We start from the raw sequence: 13040 nt of genomic DNA, 5'->3' as shown, positions 1-13040 counted from the left end.
CAAATCTGCGGTGACTTTGAGTTTTGTCTTGCAAATTTATGATGGCATAGAGAGTGGTTATGCAAATTTGAAGTGACAAGCACATGATTTGGCAAGAAATTATTGTTTTGGCCTTTAAATTAGCGAGAAACAATTCCACCAAGAAGGTGCACATGGCTGGTGGGAAAATAATGAAACTGTCAGCCTATGCGCAAGATAAATCTTGCTGCTTTTATTAACTTTGTTAGTCTGACAGCTAAAGCCAAATGTGAGAATATCGTACGTCTTGACAATATCTTGTCCACTTTGGCCTTTTTGTTAGATCTAATGAATCATTTCTGCATATTCCATGAGGTGCACAGTGTATTGGCGATGCGGTGTCCCTTGATTTATATTGCTGCAGCAGCACTAAACCTGTGGATAACTTCGGTGCCCTGTTCCTGCCGTGAATTCCCTTAAGTCGGTGTTGGCAATGAGGGCCTGAGCAGAATGTACTGACTTCATCACTAATGTATGTGCATTTTCTGACATTTCACAATGTACTTTCAGCGGTTCGAATTGGTACCAGACTCCCAAGTCTGCAGAGGCACTATCACAAGTAAAATGTGTTTTTTGTTTTTGTGTGTGTGTGTGTGTGTGTGTGTGTGTGTGTGTGTGTGTGTTTCCTCCTCTTAGCGAAGTCTCCGATATGGACTGCTGACTTAAATTTTCATGTTAAATCACTTACATCATAGAAAAGAATATTCCTTTTGATATCCGTTACATCCACCACGGCTTCAAAATTGTATGTGTAAGAGAAGTGTCCTCATCAAAGATTCTCTCAAAGTCAGAGAGATGCTGCTCTTAATCTCCTGCTTTGCTTCTTGTCTGTGAAGCCGCTAATGGGTGGAACAAAACACTCTGTCTTCTCTTCAGGATATTGCTGCTTGTAGAGCTAATCACGCTGCAAATGATGGCGGTGTGTGTGTGTGTGTGTGTGTCTGCGCGGATGTGCGCACACACCGAGACGAACCTGCACAAGGACATGCCCGTTTGAACGGCCCTTATCTCCCGTCCTCATCCTCCGTCATCCATACAACATATTAACCTCTGCGCCACTCTCTAACTTGTACACTCCCGCTTTAAAAAAGCACTCAGTGTATCAAAAATGCATTATGTGTACACATCTTATCTTGAAGAGAAGCCTGCTTCATTTGCACACTGATAAGTGGAGAATAATGAATGTACATCTCTACAGGCTTCCCCCCCGGATGTCTGTTGGGATCTGTGAGGCTAACAAGCATCGTAAGCCGGTTGACCACATTGCCACGGTTCATGGAGATTATAAAGGCACCACTGCCCATTATGAAGGTCATTGAAGAGCGTAAGTCAACCGTGCAACCATTGCTCTCAAAAGTATACGCCCACATGTTAAGGATCTCACATTTTAATTAACATGCTTGTTTTTCAAGGTTTCCATTATGGATGCGCCAACCAGCTTTGTCTTCTCTTATTCCCGTACATTCACCCTGGGTCGTTCTCCATTGTAAACACGCGCTTTGCATTAAATGTGTATTAAGATGTATCTTGCCCACGCAATTTCAGAATGACCTCCCGATGAAAAGCTCAGAAAATGTCCAGAATCTGAGCTAACGTTGGGTAGCAGCCAATACCTCTAGTTTCAATGTACAAAAAAACACATTGTGAAGCACATGCAACAGGCGGCAAATGAGCCTCGTGCACGTCGGCGTAAATGTTCAGTGTGTAAGATATTAAAATATCTTTGGAAATATCCTTGGCCAAGACACTAACTGTAACCCTAAATTGCCTCTGACGTCGGTGCCGGCACAGTATAAATATGACAGAAAAGGCTTGGTAAATAGCATTGCTCTATGAATGTGTGTGTAAAAAGGTGAACGTGACTTGTACAGCAAAGCACTTTTTGGTGGTCGATAAGACCAGAGCACTATGTAAATGCGTTAGTCAATTCTAAGGTAAAGAAAACACAACATTATGAATATTGTATTTCATTTATGTTGACTGATTCCCCCAGATCCTACACACTGGTCCTTTAATGCTGTGGGTAGTCGTAAACGTCTGCGCTTGCCTTGATTTATCTTGGTCCTGACTGTGCAAGCTGAGAATTGTAAAATCAAATTCTCTTTACAGGTCTAGGGGAATATATCTACAAATATATTTTTTAAAAAAGGTTATCAAAACTTTTGTGGCCACAGAAGGAGCGAAATGTCTGATGTAACCCGAGTCAGCATAAGTAAGGGGTCACATCTGCCTTGCTCATGATAACATGCCCAAAATGAAAAGAGTATATCTCTCCAACCACAAAGCCCATATGAGTATCTATAAAGTCTAGTTAGTGGCGTTTGAAAGGAGGAGGGTTTATAGGAATAAGCACTGTGGCCCAGTCCTCATCTATGCTTGAGGCTGGCACTTCGGGGTCGCATTTGCCACTGCTGCGAGTGTTTCAAGGGACACAAGGTTTCATACACAGGGGCCCGGGGGGCCCCTACATAGAACTGAAACCTCTGAAGGTTTCTGTCGAGGACTAGCTTCCGGCAGAAAGTTAGTGGCATGGGGCCATATTAGGGGTTTGTCCGACCGTGTTGTTGTTGCACAGGTCTGATCATAGGGGGGTGGGGGGGTCCCCCGGTTGCAACGCCCCTGGCCACTGCTAGCCTAACACACCTGGATCTCCTCAACTGAGCTGTACGACGGGAAATTCGAGGTGCCGAATATATTTATTTAAACTGTATGTTGCGAGTCTGACGGTGTTAAGAGAAGGGCTTTGCTCAGTCACTTCTGTTTCAATTCTTTCTTTTTTTTTGAAGTTTTGGCGGTTGCCAACACCCGCCTCACGGCTGCGATGCGGCCGGCAGCTTCTACACCATGGGAATAAACCTCACACTTGGTGGTCTCTGTGGTGGTCCTTTTTGCTTCGTTATCACTTACAGCCACCAGTCACTCTTCAAAAGAATCCCGAGACATCCTCTGCCCTGCGGTGATACTGATTTAAAGCTAATGTTTTCGCTGGGGAACGAACATCCCTGACACGCCGATGCACATTTATAGTCTCCTCCTCTGGGTGTCCGCGTAGAATGAGGCTGACCGGGGACGGCTCCCAGATTGCCATCTCATGTCAGATGCTTGCATGCTAAGCGAGAGCAATTTGCCAGACTGATGTTGGTAATTTCCCAGTCTCTGAGTCAGCGATATGTTCCCCTCTGTCCAACATTCTTTACAGCCCTCCTTACTTTTGAATTTGCCCATAAGGAAAGAGCAGCGCAGATCAGAGACTTATGAGTGGGCGGCCGGCAAGTATTTACGCATTATTCATAAAAGGCTTTTTTCAAGTTGTTATTCCTAGAGGTAAGTTGTGAGTACTTCAGAATACGAATTGAGATGTATGAAGAGGGTGATGGATCAGGCAGATAAGAGGCTCACGCAGACTACTTTTATAGCTGTTAGGTGATGCTTACATTTATTACGAAATGTAATCCTGACAGCATCCTGCCTTTTTAATTTGATATATGCCCCAAGATGACTGTAAAATGGATAGAGATATGAAATAATGTGGAGGGGGAAAGTAATGGGATAACAGAGAAAAATAAGAGAAAGGTAGAAAGTGACTGTTAAATAGTTTTATGTGTTTAGTAATGTGTGTGTGTGTGTGTGTGTGGTACAGCGATGTGGCCATTAAAGATTGACAGTAATAGCAACAGTCTCCTAATGTAAAAAACAGTTAAGATGTGAATTTTGGCACGCGTTATTAGGCAGAAACTGACGGAGAGGCATGTTGAGTTGGTTAACCGGCTGAAGAAAGTCATTTTAATGTCATTGTGACTGCCCCAGTCGACGGGAGGTGTGAAATGAGAGGGACGGGATTTTGGGAGGCGGTCGCGGGCTCGCTGAAAAGGTGTTGCCTTCACGGAACATGATTTCTCGGTGAACGGAGTTATTAGCGTGTCAGAAAGAATTACAGTATTTCCAAGGCGCTACTCACAAATGAAGTAGTCAGTCACACTCGCCCACGTTTCTTTTTCTCCCCATTGTGCGCGTCTCTCGTGCACAGTCTGACAAATCATTTGAAAGAGTCGGCTTCTCCTATGTTTCGTAGCTGCACAGTCCGTAGAGAGACGGCGGCCGTCCACTAACGCGAAGGACGGACGTTGAAGGCGAAGGATTTCCCGCGGTCCATAACTCCTCCGCGTTTTTTTTTCTCGATTTTTAGGAGTGCTTTATGGATTTGCAGAAAATGTAAAAACGGGGCATCATCTGTCAGGGAAGCGCTGAGTTATGGCACCGTGAGGCTCTCAGTGGCAGCTCAGTAGCTTTCGCAGCCCTCGGCCTGTGTTCATCGAGTATTTCAGAGGAAGAAATGTTCTAACTGGCCCCCAAACGTTTCAGTGATGAAAAGGTTGGTCCTTCTTTCGACCTAAAGCGTAAAAGCATTATACTGACTGTTTCAACTCATTAAATTACTCCAATCTCTGCTGATATTTAGTAAAGCCAAAGCTACCATAAAATGGCATTCAGGTAGAGATATGCCCATGGGGAGTTTGGACATTTTTGAGACACATGGTCACGTTTCCTGCAACCAGGGCGACGTCGCAGCAATGATTTTCAGTTAACAGGAGATGAAGTCGAAAAGGGGATTTGAACAGCGGAAGTGAAGATTACTTGTTCTCCGTCGAGATGTGCTCCGCTGTGCACGCAGGGTTTTTCAGCGACAGTCCGCTGCGTGTGCGGCATATTGAGGCTGGATTACCAACCAGGCAGAGGGCCCTCGGGCCCCGAGGAAGAGCTGCAGCTTTACCGTGCGTCAGCTGGTAAGTTGATGTCAATGTCCTCGACAATAGGCGTCACTGAAGCACGATATTAACATGATGAAGATCTTCAAATGGATCTCGGCTTATCACCTAATCTCATGCCCCTGTTTTAGAAAGACAATCTATGTTTTCCATACCTTCATTGTGTCTTTTCATCACATGTGACATATTGATTCATTAATTTGTGTTTTTATGAAATAAACTCACAGCAAAGCTTGGGCCAGGATGCATAGAAGAACTCTACACATTTCAGAGGGCGTAGAATCGGATGTGTGGTGGAAACTGGGGCCTCTTTGTTCGTCTTTGCCACCAGGGCACCTGAATGGGTTAACGTGACCTTTGGGATATTGTACAATAAATCAAAGGTGCGAGGCACCAGGCACTGTAAAAGGAAGTCATTGGATAGGGCTGGATTATTTCATCCAGTTGATTAAAATTAATCATCCAGCTATTTTAAATAAAATGCTCTTTAGATGTAACAGGGGGCATTGCAGACAAATTTAAGAGAAGTGACTTTCAAATCCTACATGTATTCCTCCTTGGATTTTTGGTGATGTAATAATTAGGGAGCCTCCATACATGATGCTGCACATTATGTCATACTGTATATTGCACGTTTCACCAGTTTCTTTTAACAGCCAACGAGTGTGTGTGCAGTACCACCCTCCATGTGGAGCGCACGCAGCTGTAAAATGGGTCGAATAAGGAGGAATAAATTATCCGTAGGTGCAGTGTGGTGTGTGTGTGTGTGTGTGTGTGTGTGCTGGCGCCAGTCACGGCCAATCACATCAACTCGTCTAATTCCCCTTAAAAGCAGTGCGCTCCTCTCTACAGGGGCACTGACAGTTGTGTAATGGATGAGGAGCCCGGGCTGTGCCACCGCGGTAAGAAATGGATGTCCTCATCCTGGGAGTGCAGAGTTGAAAGGCGGAAATATTTCTGCAGCGTCATATTAGCTCCCAGTGTCAGTTAATAACATCATCCGCAGCTACATCAAGCGATACATAAATGTCCACGTCGCCACACGGTCCAGAGAGCGGCGGGGCCTTGATGTGGCGACACTTTTCGCCGTCTCTCGTCGTGGATAACACATCCGGCCCCCTCAAAGCATTTTTACCCCCGTGAAAAAAATTGGCCTTGTTTGTTTACCTCCGGGGGGGGGGGGGGGGGGGGGGGGGGGGGGGGGGGGGGCTGAGTTATATCTAACAATCATTCGTCACAGGACGACGCGCCCCGTCTCTCCCTTTCATCTCGCTCCAGTTTGGCCTTGAAGTCCGACCTGAATATGACGCGCACACGCACACACACACACACACACACACACACACACACACACACACTGTCGCCTCCTGCCAATCCTGTGTAGAAAAAAAAAAAGATAAAAAGAAGCTCAACAAACAAGCTTTTATTATAACTCATTCTACCTCAGAGACACAAAGCACAAACATTTGGCTGCGGTGCTTTTTTTCCCGTCAGCTTTAGTATGCATGAGGTGATGGAGCCCCGGTAGCTGCGCTCAAAGAGCAGAGAACTAATCGGGGGGGGGGATTGTTCCCACTCACCTTTCGGCGGTGCAATTTTAGGGACATTAAATGATGTGCGGATGCAGAATTCAGAGGAGATCGGATGACATTTTGAAAGCATTTGGCTTTTTCTCTTTTCCTTTTGCACCCGACCTCCCCCGTTTCCTCCTTTTGTTTAATTTGCAGCCAGAGGAGAGTTTGGCTAATGTGTGTTGTCCCTAATGCGGACATAATGGGGAGAGCGCCCCTAATGCCGCAGTGCCAACAGTGGGATTGTCACAGTTGATGCACTCGGGCTCTGTAGAGAACTGTCATTAGCCTAAACAACACGAGGACGTCGCGACGGAGGGAGAGACGTGACGCTTGAGAGAAGAGAGACGGACCATTTCCGGCCCCACTAACGCCGACGCCGTCCGGCTCTTTCGTCGGTCAGAGCCGCCGGACAAAGGACGACTCGTCAATTTGCCACACCGAATTACCCCGTTATTTTCTTGCAACCTCTCCCCCTCCTCCTCATTCCACATTAACCTAAATTGCCTCCGCTTTGCAGTTCAGCACGGACCAAATGACAAGCGGCACGCGCGGGGGCTTTGCCTCTTTCTCCAACTCATTTCACATTCAGCCATGGAAATTAAATCAGGACCCCGGAATTATTGTACCCTGGAAATGAACATAGCAATTAGGGAGGTGGAAATTAATTTAGAGGGAAAAAAAGGGGACTCACATTCCGATCTAAAGACCTTTTGAGGCAGATGTGCACTTCCGTGATGGCATTCTGACCGGCCGGGTGTGGTGAGGCATGTCGCCACCCGGGGGCGCTCTTCTACACACTCACACATGAACGGCGGCGGCGGAGTAATGCTGATTGATGTGCAGAGGCTTGGCCCTCTCTCGGCTGCAGGCGCTGGTAATTGCTTCCATCCTCCTCCAGACGCGAGGCAGCACAGTGAGCGAGAGAGAGCATGTTTCCACGCTCGCCCCCCCCCCCCCCCCCCACCAACCCCCGCCCCCCTCCAGAAACCAGCAAGAAAAAATATTCAGCAGCCATCCAGGCTGGAGCTCGACACATCGCACGTCTGTCAGAACCCTGACAGGAGCTGAGCTGGGCCGGGGCGAAATTTGCCACTTTTCCAGTCTGGGGTTTCGGTTGCGGACCCTGGTGCGCCCTCTGGCCGCAGGCGTTGAGGAGGCTTTGACAGATCTCCATGCCGTGGCCTCAGAGAGGTGTGGCGCCAGGGGTTTCAGGCCAATGTCAGGCTTTGATCCGTCTGAACCGAAGCGGCTGATGAGGTAGTGTGCGTTTCCATGTGCCTCGCTGATCGCGTCAAAGCTCGGGGGGAATTAAGGCATCGGAGGACCATGTTCACGTGTCACTCTGTCCTTTCACGCGAAAGGAGAGGAGACGGCCGTCTGTTACAGAGACGGACAGGCTCTGAGCTGGAGCTGTACAGAAAGAATTGGTACTATTTGGATTCTCATTTGGAGATCTGTTATAGACCCGGTCTCGCTGCTCTCCTAGGAGTTAGGAGAATTCCATTTTTTGTTTCTTATCAGCTCTGCTTTGCTTTTTTTTATTGGGTTTTCTCTGAACTGCAGTTAATTCCATTCCTCCTTTAAAATGATTCAGTGTGAGCACAATCCCCCCCCACAACCTATTATAGAAAAACAAAGTAGCCCTCAATGTCAAACCCTTGCTTTTATACCACTGCTGTTCTCTGGTGAAATCGTTCCACTGCGGGATCTATTGGTGTAGATCTGATGATATACAAAATCAATAGTACGCGCTAGTGAATAGAGATTTTTGGACGGAGAAGACCTGTGCTATGTTTGAGGATGTGAACGCGGCTGAAGCGCGGCAAGAAGGAGGAGGAGGAAGAGGAGGACTGGACCGGAGAACAGCGAGTCTTCGAAAAAACTGTCAGATGAACAGTGAGACCGGGAATGTGGGAGGGGAACAAAACCCTGCATGAAAGCGGACCGTTTGTTTTGCAGGAGCCATCCACTGCTGGTACATGCTGAAACACTTTCTTGGAATCTATTCCTGGTGAGCCGTCGAGCAGTGCAGCACCACGGCATGAAGACCGCTTTGAATAAACATCGAAAAACACCGCTTGGAACCAACTTTTTTCTCCACACCTGAACATGCACATGGATAACCAATTGTAAAAAAAACTAAAACAAAAAGATTTTCAGATTGATGGTTTTGGAAAATGCACAAAACGGGGTTCCGACGCACAACAACGCGAGTCCGACCATTTGAAAGCAGCTCTCTCTAAACCCCGCGTGACATCACGCGAGTCACGTCGCAGCTTCGAACAGACAACGGTTTCACTACCCAGCACTTGTCATTACACAGGCATGGGTGCAGATACGTGTGCACAATGTCCACACACACACACACACACACACACACACACACACACACACACACACACACACACACACACACACACACACACACACACACACACACACACACACACACACACACACACACACACACACACACACACACACACACACACACACACACACACACACACACACACAGTCCCCCGGCCAAGGCAGGATCCAATCGGGCACGAAGCACAGGAATCATGCACAGAATGTGAGACGGAGGAAAAGGTCAAAGATGGAAGAGGAGTAGCCGGCGATGACACACAACATGCTCCTCTCTCTCATCAGGTCTGAGAGGAGGGCAGCAAGGGTTGGATAGCTCATGGCAAAGTGGACACTTCGTGGCACTCACTTAGGCCGTTGAAAAAAAAATATGATAATAAACAAACCCCTACAATATGCATATTCACACACAAATCCTAAACGCCGCGACAAAACGTTTCCCCGGGGCCCTCGAGCCGAATTATCCCGGAGCAACGTGTTAGCCCAGGCGGACCCGAGGGCGGGTGAGATGAGGTGGGAATCGCTGTGCGTCGGCAATCACATGGGAATCGTCCCGTACACCACCTCTTCCTTGTTTTGTGCTTGTTTTGTGACCAGACCATCTGCTAATGCCAAATACTGCACAGCCAACAGATCATATTTGACCATGCACGTATCGTGTGTTGCTCCCTGCATTCTGAATGGAGGAAAGAAATGTATACATTTGCATACCTATTGAGTTATCTTTTTTAAAAAAAAAGAAAAGAAACATTTACTCCCTTCTCTAACTGTCTCGCGCATGAATCCTAAACACGTTGTCTGTGGACACCCATTGTATCGTGTCAGTGTGTTCTATACAACATTTCTAAGTATTCAGTATTACATACTGATTAACTGTACAGAATCACATAATCATGACATTTGCTGTTGTGAATTATTATGTGTTGCATTGTATGAAATATATGGAGGCCTATTCAACCCCACTGCATCAGGAGATGCCTCTCCGGTATTACAGTGAAGGTATGGTAAAACACCTTTTTCAATCTCATCAATCACAAATTTCCTCAAATAGATATTTGCTCTTTGTGCCACACAACACTTCCAATAGTGTTGTGGTGGAATTGCGACTCATTCATCAATCATTCGTCAATTAAAACAAATTGTGTGTGTGTGTGTGTGTGTGTGTGTGTGTGTGTGCTGAATAGCTGCTGAAATGCTTTTAATTCTTATTACACCTTGTTGACTACGTTACAAGGGACATGTGAGGCTTTTATCCTCGAGAGGAACACGAGACAAGTTGGATGAAAATCAGTAGCTGACTCTCACCGTGTCACTTTGGGACGAATTGTCAGTTTCAAATTTGTGGACATTGTGTCCTGAGGTTTAATTGTTTTTCATTTGCGTTTAATATGTAAAACAGCACGTTAGGAGCCAGTCCTGTCTGCTCTTCTTCAGCTGCTTCACTAAAGGTGTTCATTATAATCAGTCCCACTGTTTTTCCAAGGTGACCTCTGAACGGTGGCGGGGGGACAATATGCCAGCTATTCCGTCTGACAATGCCGTTAATTTCCACCACACCACTTCTAGTCTAACAGCCCCCTTTTAAAAACCCGCGTCACAACTTATCAGCAGAGCCATAAATAACAATCTATTGCAAAGAGTTTAGGAAAAACAATGAAATGAACAGAGAAAGAATTTAGCCTCCCATGCTATCGCACCGCCAGATCTCATTGGTTTGTCATATACGGTGCATTATACAGTAGGAGTTACAATGACTATTTACTACTTTTGCCAAAAAGGAATTTGAAAAAACCTCTTATCAGCACCGCCAAGGAGGTTCTGTTTTATGTTTGTTTGTTTATTGGTCCGCAGTATTAATAAAAGTGCCGAAGCAATTTGCACCAGGGGCCCGGGAGGAATCCATTACATTTTTAGTGCAGGTCTGGTTTTAGGGAACCGATCAAAGGATTTTTTGAATGACTTTAACATTGTGAGATGGGGTCTCTTCATCATTTTTGTTATCAATTCCTCAATAACTGAAGTATGGATCTCAATGTCAAATACAGACATATGTACGGTGTTGAGATCCATGAGTTTTTACAACTCCCCTTTTATCTTTCTCTTACGGGAGCCGGACAGACGTGCGTAGGATAGTTTGGCCCTGGTGGAGATACTGTATGCGCTCTGTTGGGTGCCATCACGGTGTGAAGCAGCACAGATCAAAGTTTTCATGGAGATAATTGATTCAATAACTGTGTGTAAAGCAGCTAAAGCCGTGTGTTATGTGTTGACACACAAAATTCTTCGGAAAATCTATTTGTTACTGGCAATTGTCACTAAAATGTATTCTCAAAGCGTACAGTACTATGTCCATAAATATAAAAACTTTATATGAATGCACAAAAATATTGTCACAGTAGTGACTTACTTTTGATGGAAATTTTACTGAAATCGAACACCCGGTTGTTTCTGGTAAGGCCTCTTCTTACGGTAGGGGCGATGCCGCCAAGTGACCGAAACAGAACTTATTTGTTAAAAAGGTTATTATATTGGAAGATTAAAAATATGAGTCACTGTATTCGTACATTAGCCAGCTAGCGATCTAGCGATCAGAGCTTGATTTTATTGAAAAGATGTACTTCAACACCCAAAATGGAGCATTGTCACATTGTTGTGTTGTTTGAATGGATTTTTAAAGCTTTTGCCGTGTGCGAAGTAAATTAAAAATGTTCTGCTATAATACTTTTTTGTGCAGAGCCTTAGTGAGATCGGCAAATTAAGCAATCCACTAGTACGGAGAGATTCTCAGGCCGTCAAAACCAATTGTTCAGGAACCAGTATTCTTTTTTAACTACATTTGACTTCCTGTGAATGGATATAGGACAGACAGCAAAATGCCCTGAAGTGAAAGCTATACTGAATATCATTGACATTTGGTTCAGGGTGATTTTTGTTTTTCCTTTTTTACTGAAAAAATAAAAGAAATAAAATAAAACCATTATTATTCGTCTCCGACCCTGAGACATGTCCTCTCCTTGTTTTAAAACTCGCCTCCCTTCTCTCTTCCTCCCTCACATCCTCCCTGTCAGGCTTTGAGCTAAGTTCCCGTGTAACAATACAATCCTGTAATGTGATCAGAGGCTGTTCATTTTTAATTACAACTTACGAGGGGTTTGTGGTGCGGGGCCACGACATCTTTCTTCAAAGTTCTCTCTGATGATTTCACAGGGGAAGGGAGCTGGGCCTCCCCAAAATAGCAAAACAATAACCCTCAGACAGGATTAGATGACACCGGGAGGCAATCTGGCGCTGATCAAGTGAATGCCATCAAAAGTTCGCAGCCACACACACTCACACTCCAACACACACACACACACACACACACACACACACACACACACACACACACACACACACACACACACACACACACACACACACACACACACACACACACACACACACACACACACACACACACACACACACACACACACACACACACACACACACACACACACACACACACACACACACTCACTCACTCACTCACTCACTCTCCCTCTTCGACTGTGCAGTGTGTAAGACCCCAGGAGCAAACCCGGCCCTGTGAAAGGTTGTGCGACAGGAAGGAGTTGATCACACACCTTTCTTTCATCTCGCTTCTGCTCTTTTCTTCTTCCCCACAAATAAACAATGGCGGTAGGGTAATGAGGCCCCTGGGTGTTCTGAGGACCCGAGATGAGAGGGAGACCTGGCCACACAGAACGTATAAAACAAGTAGACGTGGGGAGAGGCAAAGGGCCCTGCAGCCTCATTAGGGAACCATGAACGCTGGTGGCAACTATTCATTTCCTCTGCTAACGACCGCTGCCTGCCACACACACACACACACACACACACACACACACACACACACACACACACACGTGAGCACATAAATACTTATCGCATGTGCTGGTGGACGCACACAAACGCGTGGAATCACAGAGGACACATTCAAGCCCGGTGTGACGCCGCTCAAGATTATAACTCTTCTTCTTTTCTTTTTTTTAACGGTCGGCGAAGAAATGAAGAGCAGGGGAAACGGGTATATTTAGAGCGTAAGAGCTGCCCGGGGGCCCACAATACCACAAAGTGCACTTTATATCTGCAGCTAATGACACACATTTTCATGCTGAAATAGGATATTAAAAAAACCTAAATTATTCATAAATAGAATAAAGTCACTGATTGATTTTTATTTAAAGGTATTTAATATGGCACTTCTACCATTACGGCACTTTTGTGTTTTTCTTTCACGCCAGGACAGCTGTGTATGTACGCGTGCGCACGC

The sequence above is a fragment of the Scophthalmus maximus genome, chromosome 18 (assembly GCF_022379125.1).
Source record: "Scophthalmus maximus strain ysfricsl-2021 chromosome 18, ASM2237912v1, whole genome shotgun sequence".
Taxonomy (NCBI): Eukaryota; Metazoa; Chordata; class Actinopteri; order Pleuronectiformes; family Scophthalmidae; genus Scophthalmus; species Scophthalmus maximus.
Note: the sequence above shows the minus strand (reverse complement) of the source record.